The sequence below is a fragment of the Podarcis raffonei genome, chromosome 8 (assembly GCF_027172205.1).
Source record: "Podarcis raffonei isolate rPodRaf1 chromosome 8, rPodRaf1.pri, whole genome shotgun sequence".
Lineage (NCBI taxonomy): Eukaryota > Metazoa > Chordata > Lepidosauria > Squamata > Lacertidae > Podarcis > Podarcis raffonei.
The window spans coordinates 670,183-692,238 of record NC_070609.1 but is presented as its reverse complement, the minus strand read 5'-3'; the positions used below and the strand labels follow the sequence as shown (position 1 = coordinate 692,238).

Below are 22,056 nucleotides of genomic sequence, written 5' to 3'. Positions count from 1 at the left end.
AGCTTTCAGTCTGTTAAGAACTCAGTGGCCCAGAGTGCCTTCCATCAGCTTCAGCTGGTGGCCCAGCTACGCCCCTGTCTGGACAGGAAAGACCTAACTACTGTTGTCTATGCTCTGGTAACCTCAGGGTTCGATTACTGCAATGTGTTCTACGTAGGGCTGCCTCTGAAGATGGTTCGGAAACTTCAGCTGGTGCAGAATACAGTGTCTAGGCTGCTCAACGGAGCAAGACGGTCTGAGCATATTACACCATTCTTGATCCGACTGCACTGGCTACCGATTAGTTTCCTGGCCCAATTCAAAGTGCTAGTTTTGACCTATAAAGCCTTAAGCAACTCAGGACTGCAATACCTCCAGGACCACCTCTTTCCATATGAACCTCCCTGAACCCTGAGATCATCTTCCGAGGCCCTTCTTCGTATGCCTCCTCCTTGAGAGGTCTGGAGGGTGGCAACACAAGAACGGGGCCTTCACTGCAGTGGCTCCCTATCTGTGGAATGTTCTCCCCAGGGAAGTTCTCCTGACACCTTCATTATACACCTTTAGGCGCCCGGCAAAAACATTCATTTTGAACCAGGCCTATATGGCTCTTTTGCGGGGGGGGGGGTATTATTGGGTTATTGCTTTTATTTTTATTTTATGTACTGTGATCCTTTTATGTGAACTGCCCTGAGACCTCCAGGTAAATAAATTCAATAAATAATAATAATAACAAGAAGAACCTCTCGACAGTGGAACGGACTCTCCTTCCTTGGAGGGTTTTAAACAGAGGTTGGGTTCTTTAGCTGTAATTCCTGCATTGCAGGGGGCTGGACTAGATGACCCCCAAGGGTCCCTTTCCAACTCTACAATTCTGTGATTCCTTGCGAGATGTCTTTGGGGGAAGAGAAGGCTGAGGAGTAGAGCTTCCACTAGTCCACAGTGGAGTCCCTAAGGCGGCTGGGGGGCATTTTGTCTGCCTCCTTATGGCAACTCCTGCAGCCCAGCTGGTGCCAAACGTTTTGCTCTGCTTTCCTTTGGACCCCACCAGCGGGGCAGCCCAGGTTCACTCTCTGCGGAGATCACTTTGGTGCTGCAAATGCAGCAAAAAAGCAAGGAAGGCAATTTGACTTCACCCTTGGAGGCACACTCCATTGTCTCTTGAGACAGAAGGAAGCCAACAACAGCAGCATGAGTGTTGACATGCAGAGGGCCGGGGGACCAGCTGATAAGCCCCAGCTGTGCCGTCTCCATCCATCGGCCCGTGCTCCAACATAAATCAGCGACCCGGACTTCAAGAGCCAGGGCACGCTATTAGCAGAGTGTACTGTGCACACAGAATAGGCGTGAGGCTTGTGAACTCATACTATAACTATAGATTTATTAATCATAAATCAGGACAAGGAAACCTGTCGTCTCTCTCTCTCTTGTGTCGTCCCAGAGAGAACGGGTAAAGCAAAAGCGATACACAAATGGAAGTTCCCAGCATACTGTGCTGGAATGTAAACAGACATGTGACACACAACAATCCCATGCCTTTTCCTTAAGGTGGAATGGAAGTGTCAACATCGAGCAAGTCAGTGGTTACGCAGCAGAAACCGCCAGCAACTGCATTTACAACATCTGACATAAAGGATTGTCTTCCTTTTGACTGGCCAACCAAGTTAATAGACTACGCTGAAATGGCGAAACTAACTGGAAAGCTCAGAAATCAAGACGATGAGAAATTTAAAATAAGAATGGGAAATATTTATCATGCATCTACAAAAGTCTTGTAAACAGGTTAATATGTTGGCAGGATTTTAAGAACACTTGTAACTTTAAAAAAAGTACTGGGGATTTGAAGTAGAAAAAAATAACTTGGAATGTAAATGATATGCAGTTGAAAAGGAAATTTAAGGAACTGTGTGGGGAGGGAAGTCACGGGGTTCAGAGAATCCCATTTTATGGATGTGATACTGTGTGTGTGTGTGTGTGTGTAGTTTGTGGTGGTGGTTGTTGTTTGTTTTTTAATTTTGTTATTTTTGTTGAAAATTTAATGAAAATATTATTAGAAAAAGCAAAAGAAACCAGTGCCTTCTGGGCCCCCCACAAGCCCCCACAGGAAACACCCCACAAGCACCTCCCCTCCCCACAGTGTCGCCAGGGCCATCTTTAGCATATGTGCTGCCGGAGTGCAAAGATCTGCCCAGCGACCCCACATTTAGTTTTGGTGGGGTGGGTGGACTCGAAGGTTTTTGGGGAGGGAAGCCAAAGTTGTTGACCTTTTTGAGAGTAGGGAAATCCGCTCACCTGTAACGACGACTCAGCGGAAATAACTGCTTTTGTTTCCTGACTCATCGGGAATATTTGATGCTATGGAGTAACAGCAACAGAGAGGGACAACTTTCGTTCCATTGATTTTCACTGCCGGCGATTGAGAGGGACCGGTATACAGCAGGTATACATTTGGTGCCCCCCAGAATTCGGTGCCGGGGTGTCCCGCACCCCTTGCACCCCCCAACAAAGACGGCCCTCATGCTGCCCTCCCCATAGCTCAGGTGAGCGCCTGTGTGCTCTGCTCAAGTAGACCTGTTTCCTATTACAAGCCCTGCAAATTGGAGAAGACGGCGATGTCGACTCCTCCGGCAGACGCACAGAATTGTCCAGGTCACCTGAAGCGCATCCCCGCTTCTCTCCCTGCCTCCTGGACGGATACAAAAATGCCTTCGAGTTCACCCGCCGGAAGAGAATGATTTTTTCCCCCTTTTCGATTTTCTGAATCATAAAATGTGTTAATAGCTTAATTGAAACCCGCAACATAAAACGGAATCGAGCTGCGAGAGAGCGGAGAACTGCGAGATGCCGAACAGCAATCTAATTACTCGCTGGCAAACGAGGCAGGTGTGCTGCGGTGGATTGAATCACAGGAGCTTAAAATGCAAATTAACTCCAAAACAAAACACAGCCCTGGGTGGGTGGGGGGTTTCATCTTGGGTGTGGTGACCTTTTTGGGGGGCGGGGGAGTGCTTTGCATTCGCGGCAGAGCTTTGCTGACGCACGCGCAGGCTCAAATCTCCCTTCACGGCAATTTCCCCTTAATTTGGGGAACAGGGAAGTTGCGCCTTATCATCAAACCTAATTCAGCAACAGTCCTTGAGGGAGGGAGTGCCGGAGGCAACTTCTGCCACATGCCCAGGATGTGTGTGGGGAGTGAGGGCCCCAGAAGAGCCCAGCTTGGCCCCTGACCACAGAGGCAGGGAGTTGCAGCACTTACCTTCAAGCAATCTCCAAGTTCACTGCCCGGCCGGCTCCAGCCTCCCGGACCGCCTGTCATCAGGAGCTCAGGCGCACAGGATGCCCTTGGAGCGACAGATCCGCCATTCGCCCATCAGCCCAGCCCCCCTGGGGGGGCTCACAGGCTGCCATCCCTCCTGAAAGAAAAGAAGGGAAGAGGAGGCTGCGTCAGAAAGAACTTTGCCTGAGAGGACAAAGGCACCTACTCATTTTCTTATTGCATCTATAGCCCACTTTTTTATTCAAGGAGCTTCAGGTGGCATTCATCATTCTCCTCCTCCCCATTTAACCTCCACAACAACCCTGTTGAAGTGAGGGACATGAGGCAGGAGTTGATAATGCAGGTGAGCTGCAAGCAAGCTGCCGGCCAGCTCCGTGGAGGCTCCTTTTATTGACACAATATGCAAACCCAGGCAGATACATTTTGGGCTGTGACCTTTACAGTCCCGAGATCATGGGGTGGCACAAAGTTATTTTGGCACCTGTTTCCACCGCATCATTTTCCCCTTGCACAGTGTATGATGAAGGAGACAAAAGGTCTCAGACACAAAGGTTACAGACAGGACACCGCAGACTACTGAGACCGCAAAAGGTTAGACAGAGGGCAAGATGTTCAGACAGCCCCGGCTTTGTCTGTGAGGGGGAGTGTGCCCCGCACCCCAAGGTCATGCGCGGGCGGGGAGTGTGCTCCGCACCCAGCGATCATCCCTACACCCTGTGAGGTAGGTTAGGCTGAGAGAGGCAGTGACTTGCTGCCCAGTGAGGTTCATGGCCAAGTTGGGGGAAATTTGAACCCTGTTCTCCCAGGTCCTGGATAGACACTCTAACCACCGCAGCACACTTTTCGCAACAGAAACAACTTCTGGGGTGGGGAGGGCTGAGTTCTCGTTGCTCAGCCTCCTCCAATGGTGCTGAAAGGCCCCCACTTTGCAAGAGGACCCTTTTCCCAGAAGTAGCATCTCCCAGGAGACCTCAGGTTCCCAATCCCAGCAAACCCCCCTTCCCCAAGGAGCAGGGGGCGAGGGGCAAGCCCTGCATCTCCCCACCCCACCCCCAGTGGGCCCCGTCTGCAAGGAGGTCTCCTCAAAAGGCGCAATCCTGTCAGCAGCTTCACCTGAAAGCAGGTCCCAGAAGGCAGGGGCTCCTGCTCAGCCCCCCCGGGGCCCCCAGTTCCCCCCAGGTCCACCTGCTCCTCATCTGCGGCAGCCCAGCTGCTCACCCAGGTGAGTGCGCCACTGAAGGCCAGGCCTGCCACCAGATCTTTCCCTTCCACGGCTAATTTCTAGGGTCTCGGCTGGAGGCCAATTAAGAGCATCAACCTGACAAAGCAGACGGGGAACATCCGACCGCCATGGCAACCGCAGCTGCAGAGTCGCAATTCGGCAGCGTTGGCATCAGGCTGCAGCTCCTGGCGAAAGCAGGCGCGCCGCATGCAGAACGACCCTGGATCAGTAGGAGGCACTGGCGTGCGGGGGGGGGGCCCACCGCCCCTGGCGGCACAATCCTGGTGAGGTGCCATCGCGGCTGCCCCTGCGCACTGGGCACCACGCCCCCAGGATGTCAATCAGCCAAATTGACAGACATAATAAGACAAAGACCAAAAAGTAAAGAAAGAATGGGAGTGCCTAAATGAATACCTTAAAAGTCAAGGTTCGAGGACAGAAATCTGGCTGAGTCTGGAATAACCTTGCAAAGTGAAAGGATAAGAAAGAGGGATTTATCTTTAGATGCTAGGATGATCAGGAAAACAGGAAGACATAATGAGAGGTAAAGGAGGTGCTGTGGGATTGGTGGAAGTCAACGTTTGTTTTTCTTTTTAGTGCTTATATTATTAACTTGTAAGATATGGATTTGTTTTTTGAATGATGGTTTTTGTGTTTTGTGTATTGTTATTTTTCGATATCTTTCGTCTACTAATAAAATTTAAATATTAAAAAAACTAAAAACTAAAATAGAGCCTTCCAAAGGGGGGGGGGGGAAGGATGCGTGCCAGGCCCCTGTGGGTGGCGCGCCACACCCCCGGGATGCATGCCTGAAGCTCCGGCCCTGGTAGGAGGGCCTGTAATTGCCCCCGCCTGGAGCCCTGGAGGGCCATAGCTGCCTTGCAAGCAGAAGCTCCAGGTTCAAATCCTGCTGGCCTCTCCAGGTACGGCTGGGAGTCTGAAACCCTGCAGGGCCACCGTAGTCAGCACTGGGTTGGATACTTCTTCATGCAGTGCATAGTGAGACTCGCTCTGCCCATTTTAAAAAAACCCCTCTTTTCAATCCCTCCAGGTTGGTGGCCATTCCTGTCTCACGCAGGCTCAGCTGGCTGGGCCAAGGCTTTGGCTCTCTTTAAGGCAGCGCCCCACTTGTCTAGATGCAGCAGAGGTTGTGGGGCTTGTTATGGACAAGGGGGGCGGTACCCAGCCAAGGCATCAGAAGTGCTGGCCTCTTGAGCTTGCATGCTGAACTGTAAGGACTCGACAACAGCCACAGCTCCTGAGCAAAGGCTCACAGCATTACATGCACAGAGATACCACTGATTTCTATACATCTTCCTCCGTTCCACAGCCTATACTGGGCTCCCAGTGCCACCGTAAGACAAGGAAACACCATTTTTTGAAACATAGAAATTCACCAAAAATAGATGGTTTTATTTCGTTCCAAAAGGTAATAAAATTGTGGTCCCAGAATGTAAGGGGAGGGGACCTGACTCATGGCCTGAATGGAAGGGGAATCCATAATCCTCAAGGTGTATCCTCAGGTCCTCAAAACCCCTCCCCCCACTGCCAAACCAGGTGTTAACAGCCCAGACGAAGGAACCAGACTGGGGGTTGTCAGAGGGAAATGAGACTCCGGAAGCGCAAATGGAGGTGCGAAGGTATGGTAAAGGTAAAGGTAAAGGTACCCCTGACCATTAGGTCCAGTCGCGGATAACTCTGCGGTTGCAGCACTCATCTCGCTTGTTCTTTTGGTGATGGGTACTTAAGAGGTGTTAGGAAAGGTGTCTGATAAAGTCACCTAAGGTTGAACTTGTGTAACCCTTGTATGAAGGTAAAGGTAAAGGACCCCTGACAGTTAAGTCCAGTCGCGAATGACTCTGGGGTTGCTGCGCTCATCTCACTTTACAGGCTGAGGGAGCCGGCATTTGTCTGCTCTGCAGACTGTTTTTCTGGGTCATGTGGCCAGCATGACTAAGCCGCTTCTGGCGAACCAGAGCAGCGCACAGAAAAGCCGTTTACCTTCCCACCGGAGCGGTACCTATTTATCTACTTGCGCTTTGACGTGCTTTTGAACTGCTAGGTTGGCAGAAGCAGGGATCGAGCAACGGGAGCTCATCCAGTCGCAGGGATTTGAACCGCCGACCTTCTGATTGGCAAGCCCTAGGCTCAGTGGTTTAGACCACAGCGCTACCCACATTCCTTACAAAGGGATAGTTTGTGGGTACTTGAACGGTCCAATTCTCACATTTCTGCCTGACACCACACCTTTTCTGTGACATACGTATGATGTTTTCATGATACCGTGTGAAATGTACCATGGGAAATTGTGGGAACTCTTAAGAAGCCATGTGCCCTTTGTTCTGGGCTGCTTCTTCCTTGTTTTGGCTGGGGAATTGGAACCTTGTTGCAGCAATAAATGTTCCGGCTTCTTAGCTGCCCTTGTGGTTCAGTTTGCCTGGCTGTGGTCTCTTCCTTGAACCTGTCCAGATTCAGAACCTGCAGGGCTGGGCCCTGGCGAAGTTGGGAAACGGCTTAAGTACCGCACCCCAAGTTTTGTCCTGATCCGTGGGGTGGAGACAATGCTTCTTCATGCTCCTTTTTGCCCGGGTTCCTGAGCAAAGGCTGGCGGGCGGGAGATGGTGGAGCCAGCTGGCTCTCAAAGGGACTCGGCGTGATTTTATGTTGGCTCAGGGGACCAATGCAAACATGCAGCTAAAATTATCTGGGCACCATGGAGGGAATGGTGGAATTACAGGAATAATCTACTGCTGCCCTTCACACACTGCGTGGCATGAGCATTTTGAGCACAGCTTTTCATCAGCAAACACCTACAGAGATGAGTTTTCTACCCTGTCTATGACTTCCCTCGGTGAGGATGCTCTGCAGTCGAAACACGCAAGACGTTGAGGACTCTTGAGACAGCTTATTTCCACAAACCCCAGCCCTGCTCGGCTCCTATTTTGCTGTGTCCTTGGTTGTGATGGGACGCTTGAATGGGGCGGACAGGGTGGGGGCGGGGGGGGGGGAGTAATCAGATTTCAGACAAATTGCCAACAAGGAAAACTTTCCCCATAGTTGTATTTCCACAGCACAAAAGGCTTAATGTGGATTTCTGCAGGTTGCATGTTAAAGATACAGGAGCACCTGATTTTCTCTACCTCTGTGGACCCCCCCACCCTCCCAAGAAAATGGTTTGGCCCAGTTCACCCTCCTGGCTTTGTGGAAGAGCCATTCCAGCCCCATGTGGGGATGTGGCAGTGACTTCCAGGCCCCAAAGAGGTGGCTCCAGGCTGTTCCCTGGAAAGGCCAGTGGCCAGCTCTTTCCCTGGGTCTGTGCTGGCCCAGGCCTTGCCCCACCTGGCCTGGGGGGCCCTGACAGACTCCAGCTACAAAAGTTGGGACTGCTGAACAGACTCTTGGGCTGGGGGGTTGTTTAGGGGGCTTTGCTGCTGTTACTGACGTCCATTTTTTTGCATCTTTATTTTTTAGAGATCATGATTCACATGGCAATTGTTCTATTCAATTGCACTTTTTGATGTGTCTCATTTATTGCTTGGACCAGTGCTTTTTTTCTTAAAAAAATGTTTAGGGATACTCTCATTTTGACTCAAGACAATCACCATTTCATAGTTCAAATCGGGAAAAATAAATATAGTAAATGGACAAAAGTACAAAGATTCACAAAATGCTTTTTGTTGTCGTCCCCGGGAAAAAAGCACTGCAATTATGTATTTTTTTATGTTGTAAGCCATCTTGATCAGGGTTTGAATTCAGGAAAGGAAATAAAGGGGGGGGTATGGATGTATAATCTCCTCTCAGTCTCCTCTTTTCCAGACTAAAGACCACCAAATCCCTCAACCGTTCCTCATAAGGCTTGGTTTCCAGACCCTTGATTATCTGCACAAATTCCAGCTTGTCCACATCCTTTGTATATTATGGCACCCAGAACTGGACACAGGACTCCAGGTGGGCTCTGGCCAAAGCAGAATAGAGCACTCCGCTTGTGCTGCATCAGGCAGATGGTCAAGACCAGCTGGCTTTCTGCAAAACCGGCTTGCAGAAGGATCTTTTGCTGGGTCAGCTCTGATGTTCTGGTGTCTGTTCTGCAAGCCCACTTTTTTGCTAAATGTTGCAGAGAGCACCCTTTTGCACATCAGGGAACCTGCCAGGCTTTCATGGTGGTTTCATGCATTTAGCACTCTTGCTTTTTAACTGAATTGCTTTTCACCTGATCTTGGCTTTATTATGAGATACGGATATTTTGGCAACCTTGTAAGCCCCTTTGGGTTTATGTGCAGTGGAATTCCCCCAACCCATGCTTTGCTTTTCCACAGGTGGCAGAAAGGGACAGCCCCCCCCCCCACTTGGGGGCTGGCCGGCTGAGTTTCCCAACCCCAGCCACATATACTTGGAGGCCAGGACCTCCCCTTCACTGCCCATGTGCTCAGGAAGGGAGCCCAGGATGCCCCTTCTTCCCTCGTCTGCCTTGCCTGTGTCTGAACTGGAAGCCGCCGCACCAAGTGAGCTCAGCAGGAGCAAGGAGGAGAGAGAAGCAGCAGGATTTGGCTTTCAAGGGCTGCGCGGAGCCTGACAAACAGCTCGCTGTTTCCCCCAGCCCTGCCTTTTATGTCGCTGAAGTGCAACACGGCGCTCCTAATCCCTAGACAATGCTGAGCTCTGAAAGCCACACCAAACAACAACTGCACAAGCGTGGGGGGGACGGGGCTCCCAGGATAGGAACAGAAAGCCAGAGGCTCTTGCGACAGCTGCACACAAAGATCTTGATGGCACTCCTGCCAGGACGCTGCCGAAATGACGAGAGGGCTTTGAAGCTTCCACAAATAATGCAGCAGCAGCAGCAGCGATTTGCATGCTCAAACAAGGGGGTTTGCGCAGCGGGGGCTCTGCCCACACCCAGAGCAGCAAGGCAAGAAGGTGGGGGGGGGCTGCTCTTGCGCAAGAGCTCTGGCAGCCCAGTTCTGCTTACGGGCTCCACAAAAGAGGCAGCTGGTGGGCTGCTGTGAGAACAGATTGCTGGGCAAGAAGGGCCGCGGGTCGGATCCAGCTGCCTCGTCTTAGTGTTACAGAAATGACACCGGGGGGGGGGGGACATCCTTAAAGGTGTTACAATGTTACAAATATTTTGCCTGACTATATCCTTTCGACTTGACAGCTCAGGGAAGATACCTAGCTTTATAAATTTGTAGAAAATCCACACTTTAAGCGACACTTTAATCCACACTTTTCTGCTCATTCCAACGCCATTTTGGTCCTTAAAGAAAGGTGAATTTGGGCTCCACCTCCATCCATGAACCAAGAAGCAGGAAGTCACTGTAGGCAGCAGGAACAGGGCCCCCCACCCAGAGAGTGACCAAGGGGGCAACAATAGACAGTTGAGCAAGTCAAATGTTCTGAAAGCCCATCTCCAGACCAGTCCTGAGGGCAAGGAGATGTCAAGAGTTTTATTGTTCTTTCTGTGATGGGGACTTAAGAGGTGTTGGGAAAGGGGTCTGAGAAAGTGACCTCATGTTGAACTGGTAACCCTTGTATAAAGGTAAAGGTAAAGGGACCCCTGACAGTTAAGTCCAGTTGCAGATGACTCGGGGGTTGAGGCGCTCATCTCGCTTTACAGGCTGAGGGAGCTGTCATTTGTCTGCAGACAGTTTTCCCGGGTCATGTGGCCAGCATGACTAAGCCGCTTCTGGCGAACCAGAGCAGCGCACGGAAACGCCGTTTACCTTCCCGCCAGAGCGGTACCTATTTATCTACTTGCACTGGTGTGGTTTCAAACTGCTAGGCTGGCAGGACTAGGGACCGAGCAACGGGAGCTCACTCTGTCACGGGGATTCAAACTGCCGACCTTCTGATCGGCAAGCCCAAGAGGCTCAGTCGTTTAGACCACAGAGCCACCCGCGTCCCTAACCCTTGTGTACCCTTCCCCATTTGTGACATGCTAGTAATGTAGTGATGATGTACTGTATCAGTGATGCCCCTCAAAGTGTATTCTGGGGGAAAGAGGAAAGTTTTAAAAGAGGAGGTCACCCCCTGTTCAGGGGTGAGCTCTTACTCCTGGTGGGACCTGTTGCACAACAATAAAAAACATGGTCTACCGACCGCTGTTTTGCTCCAAAATGCTTGGCTGGAACTTCCTTCTTTTTACTGACTGCATCGACCCACAGGAGACTTGCACCCCAACGAGCTGGGCTGTTGAGTAGGTTCTCCCCCCCCCCAGAATTCCCCCCCCCTTAACATTAGGTTCAGCAGCAGCAGCAGCAGCAGCAGCAAAGACCTGGCAGAGGAACCTCTATACAGTCAAACCTCGGTTCTCGAATGGCTCCATTGCTGAACGTTTCAGCTCCCAAACGCCGCAAACCTGGAAGTAAGTGTTCCGGTTATTGAATGTTTTTTGGAACTTAAATGGATTCCGAGGTGTGTTTCTCTCCCCCCCCCCCACTGAAATTGCCAACAGCCCTTTGATTTTCGGTTTTCGAACGTTTCAGAAGTTGGTCTTCAGGAATGGATTATGTTTGAAAACTGAAGTTCCCCTGTATCAGAAAGAAGGCAGGGAATCAAATCAATCTCATTTAATGGTTGAACTGGGAATCAAAGGTTTTTGTGGCAATAGGATGGGAGCTGCTCTGAATCATGCCAGGTGGGTGCAGAGCCCAGGAGACCCCAGAAGGAAGCCCCTGGTACAGTGGTACCTTGGTTGTTGAACGGCTTGGCTCCCAAACGCCACAAACCCAGAAGTGAGTGTTCCAATTTGTGAATGTTTTTCCGTAAGCCTGACTTCCAATGCAGCTTCCGACTGAGTGCAGGACTCTCCTGCAGCCTTGGTCCAAAGTGTGTGTGGCGGTGGCAGCAGGTGATGTCTCTCTCTGAGGCCAGATCTGCTACCGCCATAGAAGGCAGCCCCCTTACGTTGCCTGGGGGGGGGCGCTGGTCCTGCCAGCAGCTTAATACCAGCCTGTGCTATTGTCAATCATTTTGTCTCCTAGAAAGGCCATGGGAGGCATTCAGTCCAGCCAGTTCTGGCTTTGTACAACTGTAGGATAAGTTAGAAGAAGAAGAGTTTGGATTTGATATCCCACTTTATCGCTACCCAAAGGAGTCTCAAAGCAGCTCACAATCTCCTTTCCCTTCCTCCCCCACAACAAACACTCTGTGAGGTGAGTGAGGCTGAGAGACTTCAGAGAAGTGTGACTAGCCCAAGGTCACCCAGCAGCTGCATGTGGAGGAGCAGGGAATCAAACCCAGTTCACCAGATTACAAGACTACCGCTCTTAACCACTACACCACACTGGCTGCCACACAGCCAGCCAGCCAGATCCTGCCCACAGCCTTCCCTCTAAGCCCCAGAGACTTGCAAGGGAGACCCTGGCAGAATGAATGTCTAATTAACAAGCTTCCCACCTTTCATGTTGCTCTTAATGAGCAGGTATTTTGCATCAAAGAGACCCTGACAAGCCCCTGCTGCGCTCAGCACAAGGCCGCCGCTGGCACCTCCTTGCCCTTGCTGACTGGCACTGTCTGGCTTTGCGGACCTCCAACCTGGCAGAGTCTGGTTCCAGCTGCTCTGGCACATGTCAAGGGCATGAAGGCCATCAGGTCTGCTTCACGAGTTGGGATGAGCTGCGAGGGAGGGAGGGAGGGAGGGAGGAAGCAGCAGCAGCAGCAACATCTTTGCCAGCCTGTGGCTGCAACCCCACGACTTCTTTGCGTCTGTCAGCGTCTCCCCCCTACCGCCCACCACAGATCCTAGAAAGCAGCTAGCAAATATTCCCACAAATATTTGCTCACCTGCTCGGTAGGAGGCAACAGCCGCTCAGTGCCACGGCTTGTTTGCAAGTCTCCTTGATCTCTGCATCAGATCAGGAGCCTCAGCAAGTCTGGCTCAGGCTCCAGAGCGGCACAACCAGCGGATGAGAAGAAAAGGAAGAGAATTGGGGTCTGGATCTGCAACTGGGGGTCAGAAGTGGGGCCAGGTCCCAGGTCCAGCCCAGCTCCCTGGGGCAACCACTAAGTCTTGAGATCCTGGAGGGGCTGAGCCCAGCAGGGAGACCGGCTGCCAAGCAGGGGGTGGTTCCACCCCTGGGGTTGAAGGGATTCTTGGGGGGAGGGGGACTAAGAAGTCAGGGGGTGTCAGGGGGTGCTGGAGGGGTCCACCAGACCTTAGAAAGCCGTTATCCTTCAATCAAGTGCTTCAGTTCTGTTGAATTAAACTAAATACTTTTGACTGGATCTGAATAAATGTGCAATTAATTGGAGCTGCTTTGGGTGTTATTCTCTTCCTTGGGGGGGTCATGCAAACCACTGTTCTAGATAATGCTTTTTGAAGGGTTGGAGGGCACTCTGAGTGAAGGAGGTGGGGACCCCAAAAATAGTTTGGGAACTGCTGGTTTAAAGGGAAGGAGGGGTGTGGGGGAGGTGCTGCTTTCTCAGCACCCAAAGGAGATTACCGTATTTTTCCGTGTATAAGAGGAAGGGGTTTTTTTTATTTAAAAATAAGGTAAAAAAATTGCGGTTGTCTTATACACGGGTAATGCGGGGGGGGGGGCGGAGAAGGGCAATTGTTGGCAGCTGCGAGTAGAAGATATACAGCGGTGATGTGGCAGACGACTGGGGTCTTCTGCGAGGCGTGAGATTGGCAGCTGCGGTCAGGTGGGTGAGCGATTTTTGGCATTGCCCCCAAAAACTCAACTCTGGGAATTCCACGCCCCAAAAAGTTCAACAACCCTGGGCAATTCCCTCCCCCCAAATCTTTCTCTCGATTTCCCCTCTGCCTCTCTGTGCCAAAGGCCCTGGATCTCCCTTTCGGTCAGCCCTCACTGGAAACATCGGTGCTGATCTCCCATCGAGGGAAGAAACAGAAGGTCACCCAGAGCAGGGCAGAGTAAAAATAGAAGAAGGGTCAGCCATGCAACCCTGGAGAGGATGCAGGGAGGGGGCGAAGGGGCTGTGTCGCTGGCAGCGCCAGTAAATCGAGGCGAGGGCAGCAGCCCTAATAGCAACACCCACATATTTCTCTGCCGGCGCATTGAAATAAAAGTCAGGAGGGGTGCCAACTTGGGTAAAATATTGGGGGAACCCAGGTATGCCCCACCCTGCACGATTGATCACATGACACAGTGCACACACAGCATCTGAATGGCAATGCCCATCAACTTTAGGGGGAGAGCCCCCTCAAATATTTTATTGGGGGGTGAAGGGACCTTGGCCCCCTAGGAGTTGGCTCCTACGGAAGTCAGCCTGAAATAAGGACCCCAGAAGAGGGTCTGGATCAGGCCAACAGCCCATCTAGTCTAGCATCCTAAGAACCCAGGAATCTGGATAGACTGCCACTGGACCTGGAGGTTCTATAAGAACATATGGAGAGCCCTCAAGCTAAGGGCCCATCGGGTCCACTGTCCTGTTCTCACAGAGGCCAACCAAAGGCCCATGATGGAAAACTCACAAGCAGGATTTGGGCATAAGAGCACTTTCTCCCAGAAACAGATATTCAGAAGCAACAGCCCGGGTCAGCCTCAGAGTCAGGCCTTTGCTCAGCAAACAAAGCCACAACGCGAGGCCCCTGCAGAGGAGCAATCTGATCAGAGGCAAAGCAGCCCCAGGGGATTTGACTGAGCAAATCCTGCCTTGTGCCACCATCTGAGAAGAAGGCAGGTGGGAAGGTGGTGGGGAAGGCGGAGAGAGAGGGAGAGAGAGAGAGGAGATGGGTCAGGGAAGGTTGGGAAGCAAGAGCCATTCCATAGAGAAACAGACTCCCTGCAAAAGTGATGGACTCTCCTTCCCTGCATAATACAGGATTTGCCTGTGTGTCAATGCAAAAGGCTGTGTCCTGTATTTGTGGGATGTGAAACACAAGAGCAGTCAAGTACAACGTTCCTAGAGTGAACATGTTTGCACATGGGGAGGGATGTTTGTCCAGCCAGCAGGTAAACTTCCTGTTTCCTTCTGGGCTGGGACAGACTTCCTCTGCATGTGACTAGAGGGGGGCGTGGCCTCACCTGTGCAGGTAATGACAAAAGCACGGGGCAGGGCAGCCATCTCTCTCTCTGTGACTACATGCATCAAAGAAGCAACATCTGCTTAGCCAAATATGCTCTCTTGGCCTCCAGCCAGGAGAGGACAAAGGGACTATCTCCTTATGAGATAGTTTCCAGGTGTATGTTACTTTTCTAAGCTAAGTCTGCCTTCTGGGATCCAATTGTGAACAGAATGATGTGTGAGTAAACTCTTTTTATACTTTTATAGAAGACTGTGCCGTGTCTTATCTTTTATGAGGGAATAAGGGGGAAATACCAGAACAGTTATTATAGAGGCTTTCGCGAGCCTGAGCAAATGCATCCGCTGTGAGTTTAAAAAGGGGAATGTTACTCTGCTAAATTGTGAACTTGTTAACACAAGTTGGAAAGGCTATAATCAGACAATATATCCTCTCCTGCATCCCTGAACATTCCCACAGTATTGATACAGTTTTGTCCTGTATTTCAGGACAAAATGCTGTGTCCTGTATTGTAAGGGTGTGTGGAAGGTCATGCATTTAATCTCTGGGTAGCCAAGCACAGACAAATTTACAAACTTGTGTGTGTGTGTGTGTGTGAGAGAGAGAGAGAGAGAGAGAGAGAGAGAGAGAGAGAGAGAGAGAGAGAGAGAGAAACAAATTCCAGCAAGGCCATCCTGTCTGGCTGCAACAGATTGTAATGGATTGCTCTGAAGTCACTTTAGCACCAGGGGGGAAAACCTGCTTCCCCGCCACTCCGCCTTGTCCTGTATTTGGCCAGAACAAAGGTGGCCCCATACCTACCAGCCATTCTCTAGCTGTGATTCCTGCACTGCGGGGGGTTGGGCTGGATGACCCTCAGGGGTCCCTTCTCTGATCCCAGGTCACTGGCGCAGCCTTTGATGCGAAAGGCAAAGGGGACGGGGGCTTGGTCGCTGCAGCCAGGATGACTCACACCCCCTGATGCCTTTTGTGTTAACTTTTAAACGCCTGCTGAAAACCTTTCAATTCCCCCAGGCCAGTGCAGGCAATTAAGAATACATCTTTCCAGAGTGGTTAATCGGTGCCTGTTTTTAACTTTTAAGAACAGCATGATTTTATGTATTTTTTATTGTAAACCGCTTGGATATTTTTAATAAGGTATTTTTTATTAATAAGTAAAATGCAGGCAGTGAAGGCACCGACCCCTTTATGCATTCATCCAAATGTACGGGGGGGGGGGGGTAAGCATGCAGACCCCCACCGTGACGTGAGTTCAGATGACTGGGCTTGGAAGTCTGCCCCCACCCCACCCCTGGCCACCGGAAACCCAGGAGGCTTCTGAGCATGCCCAGCCAAAGGCCCTCCATTCACACAGACTGGGGGGTGGGATAGGTCTCTGAGGACGGGGGGGGGGTCCATGGCGGTGGCGGGGGGTGGAGAGAGACGGGATGATGACACACACAGGCTTCTCTTACACAATTTATGGTGTGGCATGTTATTTTGCCCATGGCTCACTCTTCAAATACAGTGGTACCTTGGTTCTCAAACGCCTTGGTTCCCAAACTCCAAAAACCCAGAAGTGAGTGTTCCAGTTTTCGAAAGTTTTTCAGAAGCCTAACGTCCGATGCAACTGTCGGCTATTGTTTCTGGGGCGCCTACACCAATCAGAAGCTGCGCCTTGCGTTTTGAATACTTCGGAAGTCAAACAGACTTCCAGAGCAGATTCAGTTGGGCGCTTTTGTTTTTGCTATTTATTTAGCATTTTTGTTTTTGAGGCTTTTTCAGTTCATTTGTTTTTGTGACTGTGTGGAACCCAGTTCAGCTACTGATTGATTGATTGATTGATTGATTGTGTGACTGCAGAAATGGATCAAAGCCCCCCATCCAAAAAATAACCATCATCAGTGCAGGTAAGAAATTTTTTTAATTTTAATTTTTATCATCTACAATACTGTCTTATTTATTTTACAGTACATTGATTATTGCTTTCATTTTATGGATCAATGGTCTCATTAGATAGTAAAATTCATGTTAAATTGCTGTTTTAGGGGTTGTTTTTAAAGGTCTGGAACGGATTAATCCATTTTGCATTACTTTCTATGGGAAAGGGCGTCTTGGTTTTGGAACGCTTTGGTTTTGGAACAGAAATCAAGAATGGATTAAGTTTGAGAACCAAGGGACCACTGTAGAAATGCAGGTTTAAATGGCCAGATGCAGCCAGAGTGAAGCATGTTTAAGCGCCACCAGCATCACTGAAGAGGATAAGCAGGTGCTCAAATGCACCCCATTGAAATCAATGGAACTTATGGATGCTTATCCTGGGCTGGATGTGCTCAAAGCCCTGGTTAAAAGGTCAGCGTTCAACTGTTAAAAGATTCTTGGGGTCAAATATGCAAATTTGCATTGTACTTAGACATCATTCCAGATTATTCAAACATGCTTAATATGACTGGGGCTGGATCTACACTGATCTAAAAAAAGTAATAAGAAAAAAAAGTTATATACAGTGATACCTCGGTTTAAGAACAGCCCTGTTTACGAACAATTTGAAGTAGTGTCCCGGTTTGTGAACTTTACCTCGGTCTACAAATGGAATCCAAACGGTGGACGGGCACCGGCGGTGGGAGGCCTCAGAAGGGAAAGTGAGCCTCGGTTTAAGAACAGACTTCTGGAAGGGATTACGTTCGTAAACCAAGGTACCACTGTAGCTCTCAAGGCAATTTTCCATTGGCTGCTGTACAGCACCCTCTGGCGTCATATTTTTATAACGCATTTATAACGTTATAACTCACCAGTATAGATTAGTCCTGGGTTTTCTTTCTTTTTAATTCAACTTCAGATGTGTACACCCAGCCTCTCCCTCTTCTTGACTCCTCAAAAGGCAATGGTGAAGGAGTCTCTGTGACTTAACGAGGCTTAATGAGGATGGCAACAAGTCACTCTTCTTAATGAGCTGACCTGGTCCATGTTTTGTACCAGGACCACCCCACCCCCCAAAAAAATCTCTCTGAAATGCCACACTTCCATCTCTTTGCAGGTAGGAGCCCCTGCAGCAGGAGCCAAGCCACATCTGGGGCCACCTGCCCACAGACTGTCTTGCCAGAGTGGTGCATGCCCTGGTTATCTCCCACTTGGACTACTGCAATGCGCTCTCTGTGGGGCTACCTTTGAAGGTGACCCAGAAACTGCAACTAATCCAGAATGCGGCAGCTAGACCGGTGACTGGGAGCGGCTGCCGAGACCATATAACACCGGTCTTGAAAGACCTACACTGGCTCCCAGGACGTTTCCAAGCACAATTCAAAGTGTTGGTGCTGACCTTGAAAGCCCTAAACGGCCTTGGCCCAGTATACCTGAAGGAGCTTCTCCACCACCATCACTCAGCCTGGACACTAAGGTCCAGCACCAAGGGCCTTCTGGCAGTTCCCTCCCAGTGAGAAGTGAGGTTACAGGGAACCAGGCAGAGGGCCTTCTCGGTGGTGGTGCCTGCCCTGTGGAAGACCCTCCCATCGGATGTCAAGGAAATAAACAACTATCTGACTTTAGAAGACATCTGAAGGCAGTTTAGGGAAGTTATTTAATAACTGATGTTTTAATGTCTTTAATCTTTTGTTGCAAGCTGCCCAGAGTGGCTGGGGAAACCCGGCCAGGTGGGCAGGGTATAAATCATCATCATCTCAGCCCCACCTCATGGAGAAAACTTCTCCACCCCACTTCCCTGTCATTTGCAGCCACAACCTCACTGCCCTGAAGCGACTTCTCTTCTGAGAGCATCTCCCAACCCTCTTCTCTCACCTGCAGCTCAGCTGCCATTATTTTTGGCAACAAGCGCTCAGCTGCTTGGGGGGGGGGCGGGGGGATCGATATGCCCAGCTCAGCAGGATGCTGCATTTCCCTGACAAAATGCAGCAAGGCTTAGCTCCTGAGAGCCAGGTCAGCACCCTGAATAATGGAACGGGAGCGAGATCAGCACCAAACTAGCTGTAAATCCATGGCTGAGCTCTTGCCCTTGCCAAGCAAAGCCCCAGGAGGCCTCCACTCAACCCACCCATCTGCCACACTGTTCTTGTGTCCTTTCCTGGGTTGAACCTGCCCCCCCCCCCGACAGGGGCTCCTGGGCTTCTCTGTAAGAGTCCTGGCTTTATTGCAGTAAAGGCTGTGAGGCAGCTGGCAAGAGGCCATGAAGTTTCCTCTGAGTCCAGCTGCAGAGACCCCTCGCTTGAGCCACCGGGCACCACTCAGCACTGTCAGGCTGGCCTGCTTTGTCCCAAGTGGGAAGTAGCTGCTCCTGTCCTGCCAGGAGACACTTTGGGAGCCCAGAACCCAAGAAGAGCCAGCTGGATTAGGCCAATGGGCGCCTATCCAGATTCCTCTTCTTCTGTGGCTTCTAGAAGAAATTAAGAAGATAGGCCAATGGCCCATCTTGTCCAGCATCCTGTTCTCCCAGTGGCCAGCCAGATGCCCATTATGAGAAACCCGCAAGCAGGATTCGAACACAAGACTCTCCATTCCTATGGTCCCCAACAACTGGGATTCAGAAGCACTGCTGCCTGCTCTGTGGAGTCAGAGCAGAGCCACTTTGGCTGGCAGCCACCCATAGCCTCCATGAATCTGTCTAATCCTCTTTTAAAGCCATCTGAGTTGGTGGCCATTGCTGTGGGAGGGAGTTCCACAGCTTAACTGCATGAGCGACATGAAGAAGGACCCCCTTTTATCCACCCTGAACATTCGGCTTCATTGGTGTCTGTGAGGTCTGGTGTCTTGTGAGAGAGGGAGGAAAACTGTTCTCCTTGCACTTTCTCTTCCTGGACCAGCAGGGCAAGGGCAGGTGGAACTCAATGGTGATGGTGTCCCCAGGCAGAGTACAAAAGGCAATGCAAATAAACAGCCTAAAGCATCTTCCAATCGCAAAAATTAGGAGGGAAAGCCTTAGGAGGACAATGGCTTCTACTGGAGACGACCTTGTTGACACCCCACTCTTCTCTCTAGCATGCTAAGGCAGGTCTAAGACAGCCCCTTGGTCTCCATCCTTGCCACCATCTCCTCACAAACCCTGGTACCCTCTCTCTGCCACATTTCTGAGGACTTTGATAATAATGATGATGATGATGCTGACGATGATGATAATTATTTATACCCCACCCATCCAGCTGGGTGTCCCCAGTCACTCTGGGGAGTGCCCAACATATCAAAAACAGAACTTCCCTAAACATGCCTTCAGATGTCTTCTAAATGTCAGATAGTTGTTTATTTCCTTGACATCTGATGGAAGGGCGTTCCACAGGACGGGCACCACCACCGAGAAGGCCCTCTGCCTGGTTCTCTGTAACCTCACTTCTCGCAATGAGGGAACCGCCAGAAGGCCCTCAGCGCTGGACCTCAGCGTCCGGGCAGAATGATGGAGGTGGAGACGCTCCTTCAGGTCTACTGGACCAAGGCCGTTTAGGGCTTTCAAGGTCAGCACCAACACTTTGAATTGTGCTCAGAAACGTACAGGGAGCCAATGTAGGTCTTTCAAGACCGGTGTTATGTGGTCTCAGTGGCCGCTCCCAGTCTGGCTGCCACATTCTGGATCAGTTGCAGTTTCCAGGTCACCTTCAAAGGCAGCCCCACGTAGAGCTTAGCTGAGAAATGTTGCGCAGCGGCAAGGAAAGGGGAACCTCCTGGACCCAACCTCCTGCCCCCTCTAGGAGAACCGCTTGCAGGAGAACCTCTGTGAGCCAAACAGTAATCACTTCCTGGTAAACCGCACAGATCCGAATCCTGAAGAACAAGGACTTGGCAAGACAGGAAGGAGCAGATGGGGAGCTGGAGGGAGGCAGAGCCAGAAATGCAGAATGGAGTTCCCAGAAGCTCCGTGGCAAAGGCACATCCAGAAGGGAAGGGAGGGGAAGGGCCCCACGCTGTCTCAGCCCCCCCCAACATGCCCCAATGATAGAGTGGAAGCAGCTGAACAGGAATCCAGGAAAGCAAGAGAATCACAGAAAGTGGGAAGGGACCCCTGGGGTCATCTAGTCCAACCCCCTCTTGCAATGCAGGAATCTCAGCTCAAGCATCCATGACAGGTGGCCACCCAACCTCTGCTTTGAAACCTCCATGGGAGGAGAGGCCACCACCTATGGAAGAAGTCTGTTCCCCTGTCAAATGCCAGCCCCCCCACCCCTGGAAAGTCCTTTGCATATGAGAGAGGAGATACATCATGGGACAGACCAGAGGGAAAGTCCTTCTTTGGCCACCTAAGTTAGGGAGCTCCATAATAATAATAATAATACTAATAATACTACTACTACTAATAATAATAATAATAAATAATTATTTATATCCCGCCCTCCCCAGCCGAAGCCGGGCTCAGAGCAGCTAACAACAGTAAAATAATATAGCATTCTAAAATCAATTCATTATAAAATCAGTTCAAATCAAATTAATGGCAACCATTGGGCTAGTGTTCTGTGAGGCTCACCAAAGGAGGGGGTCAGGCTGTGCCTTGGCCAAAGGCCTGGTGGAACAGCTCCATCTTGCAGGCCCTGCGGAAAGATGTCAGGTCCTGCAGGGCCCTGGTCTCTTGTGACAGAGCGTTCCACCAAGTTGGGGCCAGTACTGAAAAGGCCCTGGCCCTGGTTGAAACCAATCTAACCTCCTTGAGGCTTGGGACCTCCAAAGTGTTGTCATTTGTGGACCGTAAAGTCCTCCGCAGGGCATACCAGGAGAGGCGGTCCCGTAAGTACGAGGGTCCTAGGCCATTTAGGGCTTTAAAGGTTAAAACCAGCACCTTGAACCTGATCCTGTACTCCACCGGGAGCCAGTGCAGCTGGTATAGCACCGGGTGAATGTGATCCCGCAGCAAGGACCCCGTAAGGAGTCTCGCCGCTGCATTCTGCACCCGCTGGAGTTTCTGGGTCAGTCTCAAGGGCAGCCCCACGTAGAGCGAGTTACAATAACCAAGTCTGTTGTATCCCCAGCCCAGCCCAACACACCCAAATGCCGTGTGAAGAGAAGAGGACCTTTTGCCGAGTCAAACGCTCCAACTTCGGAAGTGAGCGGAGACCAGATTCCCACAGATCTGGGAAGCCAGGTCAGGATCTTCTCTGGATGCAAAGAGGACCCCCTCCTCGGGTGCCTGGGGCCATGGCAAATGAGGGAGGGGTCAAGAGGGGGCCCATCCTTGCTGGGACGGACGAGGAAGGGGGCCTGGTCCCCCAGCTCAAAGGCTGGCCAATCCCTTCTCACAGGGGCCTCGAACAGCAACCAGGCTCCAGAGCCAGCAAGCTCAGCCTTCTAAGACCCAGGGCCCCTTGTACCCCAAACATACACTTCTTAATATTTGCATTGTGGGAGGGCTCCTCTTGCAACCCACCATACATCAGGCCACGACCCACCAGTGGTCCCAGTATACCTGAAGGAGCGTCTCCACCCCCATCATTCTACCCGGACAATGAGGTCCAGCTCTGAGGGCCTTCTGGCGGTTCCCTCACTGCAAGAAGTGAGGTTACAGGGAGCCAGGCAGAGGGCCTTCTCAGTGGTGGCACCCACCCTGTGGAATGTTCTCCCATCAGATATCAAGGAAATAAGCAACTACAGTGGTACCTTGCTTTAAGAACAGCTTAGTTTATG

At 50.9% G+C, this 22,056-nt stretch overlaps 1 protein-coding gene across 2 annotated transcripts in view; it reads right to left on the bottom strand.

The window, feature by feature from the left end:
* Positions 1–22,056, bottom strand: part of LOC128420166 (leucine-rich repeat and fibronectin type III domain-containing protein 1-like protein) — a 68,144-nt gene that overhangs the window by 27,014 nt on the left and 19,074 nt on the right. Inside the window, exons 1-2 of one of the 2 annotated variants that reach the window (XM_053401692.1) lie at positions 12,261–12,359; positions 3,236–3,392 (exon numbers count right to left, since the gene is read on the bottom strand). The gene's annotated coding sequence lies outside the window, so the exon portion shown is untranslated. Of the gene's footprint in view, positions 1–3,235; positions 3,393–12,260; positions 12,360–22,056 lie in introns of those variants that run through there. The other variant, XM_053401691.1, reaches the window with a different exon arrangement.